Here is a 7,052-nt window from a genome sequence, read left to right as displayed (position 1 = left end):
TGCAAAAACAAAATGGCTAAAAGGTTTGCGGCGAAAACGTCAGTTCACTAGACTAGATAATGCTTCAATAAAGATAGCTAGTTTTTTTCGAATAATGTGCATCTAAGACAGCAGACCTTTGCATTTTAAAAACGTTATTATATATATTTGGTTTTATATATGATATTCTAATGTTTGCACTGTTTTTCATTCTTACACGTTGAATAAATACCTGGTACTTATCAGCCATAATCAGTATTAGAAAGTGTTTTGTCATATTCTGTTTTTCTCTATGAATGTTATGCCATCTGCCAGTTTCGATTGGTAATCTTAAATTTGACGTACGCAATTTAGTTATTAAGCATCTATTTTGGTACGATAATCTCGACGAATAGGTTTCGAAATAAAATTCTGTTTTAAATAATGTATAAAATTGACCCCTAGAAGAGTTTGTAATATCCGAGAATCACTGTTGTATAAATTGATTGCAGAGGTTTTGTTTCAATTCTTGTTTATACAATTTGAAATCATTATTTTGATTGGTATAGATGTACCCCACTCCCGTGTTATCGAAATACTTTTTATGAATTTCAACCATTTAAATTGATTTCTTTTCACCACTGTTTAAAGGAAACATTAATTTACATAAAATACTTCTAAGTTATTTTCGCCTTTAACCAGTTTACTCCAAAATAACACCATTCGTAACATTACTTGTATTTCTAAAGGGAACCTTCCTATCTCTCCATATACCATTTGAAAAAACCCATGAAATAGTCTCTATATATTTCACTAAATCCCTGTTGACTTTGTGGAGGTCAAAGTTCGTTAATAAACGACAAACAATTGCGTGACGTCATCTATCTGTCATTGTAATTATAGTTAGGCGGCGTATCGCTTAGTGGATACAGCGCTCGTCTGAGATATGATGGGTCGTTCGATGTGGCTGGACACGGGCTACCCCCAAACCCAGGCAATGTCCCACGACATTGCAATTGAAGGTACGGGATGTAAATAGTGCTGTTGTTCAATTAATATTAATATTAATATTGAGAGACAGAGACAGAGAGAGACACACAACACACACACAGAGAGAGAGAGAGAGAGAGAGAGAGAGAGAGAGGAGAGAGAGAGAGAGAGGAGAGAGAGAGGAGAGGAGAGAGAGAGAGAGAGAGAGAGAGGGAGAGAGAGAGAGAGAGAGAGAGAGAGAGGCGACATGTTTTATCTCACAATTAGTTACGAAATGACGGTCATCCATTAGACGATAATTAATGAATCTATGTGCCCTAGTGGTGTCGTTAAACCAAACACATTTTTTACTTTGAACTTTGTTTTTTACATACGAGTGTATACATCAGTGTGATAGAACAGGGTAGCTTAGTAAACGGTTCTTGTATGTGAGTGTTTATTGTTTTAATATATTTTATTTAATGGATGTACATTGTTCAATAGTAAATAAAAATATTAATAATAATAATAATAGTAATTTAAAAAAGTAAAATATTAAGAAGAAGAAATAATAATACTAAAAGTCATAAAAAAAAACCGGTTCCACAATAACCTGTGATGCCACATTTTTAGTAAATTGGTATGTATTCTACAATCGTGGAATATTGATGCCTAAGAAAGCATAATTTACTAACTACATTTAACATCCTACCATAATATGTTTGTGTGCGCGTGTTCCTGACAGCGTGCGTGTGTGTGTGTGTGGGCCGGGCGCAGAGCCATTATTACTGTATCATTAGTAGGTACATGAACTCCAAATATCGTTACAGCCAAACAGTTAAAGTTTGTTTTGTTCAACGACACCACTAGAGCACATTGATTTATTAATCATCGGCTATTGGATCTCAAACATTTGGTAATTATGACACATAGTCTTAGAAAGCGATCTACATTTTTTTTTCTGTTATTAATAATGTACCTGTTTTATATGCACCGACCCACAGACAGGATAGCACATACCACGGCTTTTGATATACCAGTCGTGACGCACTGGCTGGTAAGAGAGATAGCCCAATGGGCCCACCGAAGGGGATCGATCCTAGACCGACGGCTCATCAAACGAGCGGTCTACAACTGGGCTACGTCCCACGCTCCTCAGCCAAATGAGTGTTACATTGGCTAGAAACGAAATGTAAATATAAAAATAATACCTCCTTGTCCATTACTAAGCTTAATAATTTATTTCAATATTCCAATAATTATATGGCAAAAACCAGCGGACTCATTTCATTTCTACTTATTTTCGTGCTTACGTCCAATTAAGGTTCAAGCACGCCGTCCTGGGCAAACACCTCAGCTATCTGGGCTGTCTGTCCAGGACAGTGAGTTACTTGTTAATTGTTAGTGGTTAGTCAGAGATAAGTGGGTGTAGTGGTGTTACACACCTACCAATTGAGTCATTAAACCTCACTTCGGGTGCGAGCTGGTACCGTACTCCGAGCCCTGTATCTGTCAACCTTATGCCCAGTGGCTTAACCACGACAACACCGAGGCCGGTCTTGTGGACTCTTTTTCTCTACGCGATACACAAGGGAGATCACTGTGTGGATTAAAAAAAAACTTCACTAAAATGCATGTAAACAACACCGGCGATAAGTCATTCGATCTGTCTTTCCAACAAATAAAACAAAACAAAAGCTACGGCCATATATCGACTTCCGGAAAATTACGTATGTATACCCCTATTTTTCAACAGTTGTTGTCTACGGCCATACCACGTTGAAAGCACCGGTTCTCGTCCGATCACCGAAGTTAAGCAACGTCGGGCCCGGTTAGTACTTGGATGGGTGACCGCCTGGGAACACCGGGTGCTGTAGACACTTTTTTTTTTTTTTTTTTTTAATTATAATTATTTTTATTATTATTATTATTATTATTATTATTATTTGTCTTTTAATGATTTTATTATTGTTATTATGGATGGGGTGGTTTTTTTTAAGTACACTCCGAGTAAGAATGAAGTGAGCACACACTTATTTACAGAATACATTTCCCTGCAATCACTGTCACTGGTGATAGTGTTAGTGTGTTTGTTGTTGGAAAAAAAAAATCATCTGGGCAATGTTTTGAAAGAAATTTTATTTCATCTAGTATCACAGTGTCCAGATTCCTTGTGCTTGAAAACATGTATCGGGTACCTGTAAAGAAAAACAAAATACTCAATTTTGTGCGCAACTAGGGTAGTCATAGACGCTACTCGTTAACTGTGAAATTAGCAGCTTAACTCCCCATTGTTTTTCTTATTTAATTTTTAAGGATGAGGGGTGGTAGTATTTATATGCGTGGTGTATATGTTGGTGGTGTTGTTTTTTTGTTTGTGGTTGTTGGGTTTTTTAAAATTATTTTTCAAGATTTATTAAAAAAAAATACTCAGATACATTATAATGTGTAACAAGAGGACATTTTCAAATACATAATTAACACACATGACAAGAACAGGCGTCAACATAGAAGTATCTACAATTAACATAGAACACAAGATATGCAAACAAAATGGCTAAAAGGTGCGGCGAAACGTCAGTTCACTAGACTAGATAATGTTTTAATAAATATAGCTAGTTTTTTTCTAATAATGGTGCATTACATGACAGCATACCTTTCATTTTAAAAACGTTTTATATATATTGTTTTATATATTTTATTCTAATGTTTTCAATGTTTTCATTCTTACAGTTGAATAAATACTGGTACTTATCTCCAATATCAGTATTAGAAAGTTTGCATATTCTGTTTTCTCTAGGAATGTTATGCCATCTGCCAGTTTCGATTGGTAATCTTAAATTTGACGTACGCAATTTAGTTATTAAGCATCTATTTTGGTACGATAATCTCGACGAATAGGTTTCGAAATAAAATTCTGTTTTAAATAATGTATAAAATTGACCCCTAGAAGAGTTTGTAATATCCGAGAATCACTGTTGTATAAATTGATTGCAGAGGTTTTGTTTCAATTCTTGTTTATACAATTTGAAATCATTATTTTGATTGGTATAGATGTACCCCACTCCCGTGTTATCGAAATACTTTTTATGAATTTCAACCATTTAAATTGATTTCTTTCACCACTGTTTAAAGGAAACATTAATTTACATAAAATACTTCTAAGTTTATTTTCGCCTTTAACCAGTTTACTCCAAAATAACACCATTCGTAACATTACTTGTATTTCTAAAGGGAACCTTCCTATCTCTCTCCATATACCATTTGAAAAAAACCCATGAAATAGTCTCTATATATTTCACTAAATCCCTGTTGACTTTGTGGAGGTCAAAGTTCGTTAATAAACGACAAACAATTGCGTGACGTCATCTATCTGTCATTGTAATTATAGTTAGGCGGCGTATCGCTTAGTGGATACAGCGCTCGTCTGAGATATGATGGGTCGTTTCGATGTGGCTGGACACGGGCTACCCCCAAACCCAGGCAATGTCCCACGACATTGCAATTGAAGGTACGGGATGTAAATAGTGCTGTTGTTCAATTAATATTAATATTAATATTGAGAGACAGAGACAGAGAGAGACACACACACACACACACACACACAGAGAGAGAGAGAGAGAGAGAGAGAGAGAGAGAGAGAGAGAGAGGAGAGAGAGAGAGAGAGAGAGAGAGAGAGAGAGAGAGAGAGAGAGAGAGAGAGAGAGAGAGAGAGAGGCGACATGTTTTATCTCACAATTAGTTACGAAATGACGGTCATCCATTAGACGATAATTAATGAATCTATGTGCCCTAGTGGTGTCGTTAAACCAAACACATTTTTACTTTGAACTTTTGTTTTTACATACGAGTGTATACATCAGTGTGATAGAACAGGGTAGCTTAGTAAACGGTTCTTGTATGTGAGTGTTTATTGTTTTAATATATTTTATTTAATGGATGTACATTGTTCAATTGTAAATAAAAATATTAATAATAATAATAATAGTAATTTAAAAAAGTAAAATATTAAGAAGAAGAAATGATAATACTAAAAGTCATAAAAAAAACCGGTTCCACAATAACCTGTGATGCCACATTTTTAGTAAATTGGTATGTATTCTACAATCGTGGAATATTGATGCCTAAGAAAGCATAATTTACTAACTACATTTAACATCCTACCATAATATGTTTGTGTGCGCGTGTTCCTGACAGCGTGCGTGTGTGTGTGTGTGTGGGCCGGGCGCAGAGCCATTATTACTGTATCATTAGTAGGTACATGAACTCCAAATATCGTTTACAGCCAAACAGTTTAAAGTTTGTTTTGTTCAACGACACCACTAGAGCACATTGATTTATTAATCATCGGCTATTGGATCTCAAACATTTGGTAATTCTATGACACATAGTCTTAGAAAGCGATCTACATTTTTTTTTCTGTTATTAATAATGTACCTGTTATATGCACCGACCCACAGACAGGATAGCACATACCACGGCTTTTGATATACCAGTCGTGACGCACTGGCTGGTAAGAGAGATAGCCCAATGGGCCCACCGAAGGGGATCGATCCTAGACCGACGGCTCATCAAACGAGCGGTCTACAACTGGGCTACGTCCCACGCTCCTCAGCCAAATGAGTGTTACATTGGCTAGAAACGAAATGTAAATATAAAAATAATACCTCCTTGTCCATTACTAAGCTTAATAATTTATTTTTCAATATTCCAATAATTATATGGCAAAAACCCAGCGGACTCATTTCATTTCTACTTATTTTCGTGCTTACGTCCAATTAAGGTTCAAGCACGCCGTCCTGGGCAAACACCTCAGCTATCTGGGCTGTCTGTCCAGGACAGTGAGTTACTTGTTAATTGTTAGTGGTTAGTCAGAGATAAGTGGGTGTAGTGGTGTTACACCTACCAATTGAGTCATTAAACCTCACTTCGGGTGCGAGCTGGTACCGTACTCCGAGCCCTGTATCTGTCAACCTTATGCCCAGTGGCTTAAACCACGACAACACCGAGGCCGGTCTTGTGGACTCTTTTTTCTCTACGCGATACACAAGGGAGATCACTGTGTGGATTAAAAAAAAACTTCACTAAAATTGCATGTAAAAACAACACCGGCGATAAGTCATTCGATCTGTCTTTCCACAACAATAAAACAAAACAAAAAGCTACGGCCATATATCGACTTCCGGAAAATTACGTATGTATACCCCTATTTTTCAAACAGTTGTTGTCTACGGCCATACCACGTTGAAAGCACCGGTTCTCGTCCGATCACCGAAGTTAAGCAACGTCGGGCCCGGTTAGTACTTGGATGGGTGACCGCCTGGGAACACCGGGTGCTGTAGACACTTTTTTTTTTTTTTTTTTTTTTTATTATAATTATTTTTATTATTATTATTATTATTATTATTATTATTTGTCTTTTAATGATTTTATTATTGTTATTATGGATGGGGTGGTTTTTTAAGTACACTCCGAGTAAGAATGAAGTGAGCACACACTTATTTACAGAATACATTTCCCTGCAATCACTGTCACTGGTGATAGTGTTAGTGTGTTTGTTGTTGGAAAAAAAATCATCTGGGCAATGTTTTGAAAGAAATTTTATTTCATCTAGTATCACAGTGTCCAGATTCCTTGTGCTTGAAACATGTATGGGGTACCTGTAAAGAAAAACAAAATACTCAATTTTGTGCGCAACTAGGGTAGTCATAGACGCTACTCGTTAACTGTGAAATTAGCAGCTTAACTCCCATTGTTTTCTTATTTAATTTAAGGATGAGGGGTGGTAGTATTTATATGCGTGGTGTATATGTTGGTGGTGTTGTTTTTTTGTTTGTGGTTGTTGGGTTTTTTAAAATTATTTTTCAAGATTTATTAAAAAAAAAACCTCAGATACATTATAATGTGTAACAAGAGGACATTTTCAAATACATAATTAACACACATGACAAGAACAGGCGTCAACATAGAAGTATCTACAATTAACATAGAACACAAGATATGCAAACAAAATGGCTAAAAGGTGCGGCGAAACGTCAGCTCACTAGACTAGATAATGTTTTAATAAATATAGCTAGTTTTTTTCTAATAATGGTGCATTACATGACAGCATACCTTTCATTTTA

General features: G+C 36.0%; 2 non-coding genes across 2 annotated transcripts; both read left to right on the top strand.

The window, feature by feature from the left end:
• Window positions 1–2,688: 2,688 nt before the first annotated feature.
• Window positions 2,689–2,807, top strand: LOC121366986. The gene has a single exon (XR_005957276.1). It is a non-coding gene; the product is annotated as a 5S ribosomal RNA (ribosomal RNA).
• Window positions 2,808–6,153: 3,346 nt separating this feature from the next.
• On the top strand, window positions 6,154–6,272 carry LOC121366985. The gene has a single exon (XR_005957275.1). It is a non-coding gene; the product is annotated as a 5S ribosomal RNA (ribosomal RNA).
• Window positions 6,273–7,052: the final 780 nt, after the last annotated feature.

The sequence above is a fragment of the Gigantopelta aegis genome, unplaced genomic scaffold (genome assembly GCF_016097555.1).
Source record: "Gigantopelta aegis isolate Gae_Host unplaced genomic scaffold, Gae_host_genome ctg8161_pilon_pilon, whole genome shotgun sequence".
Lineage (NCBI taxonomy): Eukaryota > Metazoa > Mollusca > Gastropoda > Neomphalida > Peltospiridae > Gigantopelta > Gigantopelta aegis.
This window is presented reverse-complemented; position numbering and strand designations above follow the sequence as displayed.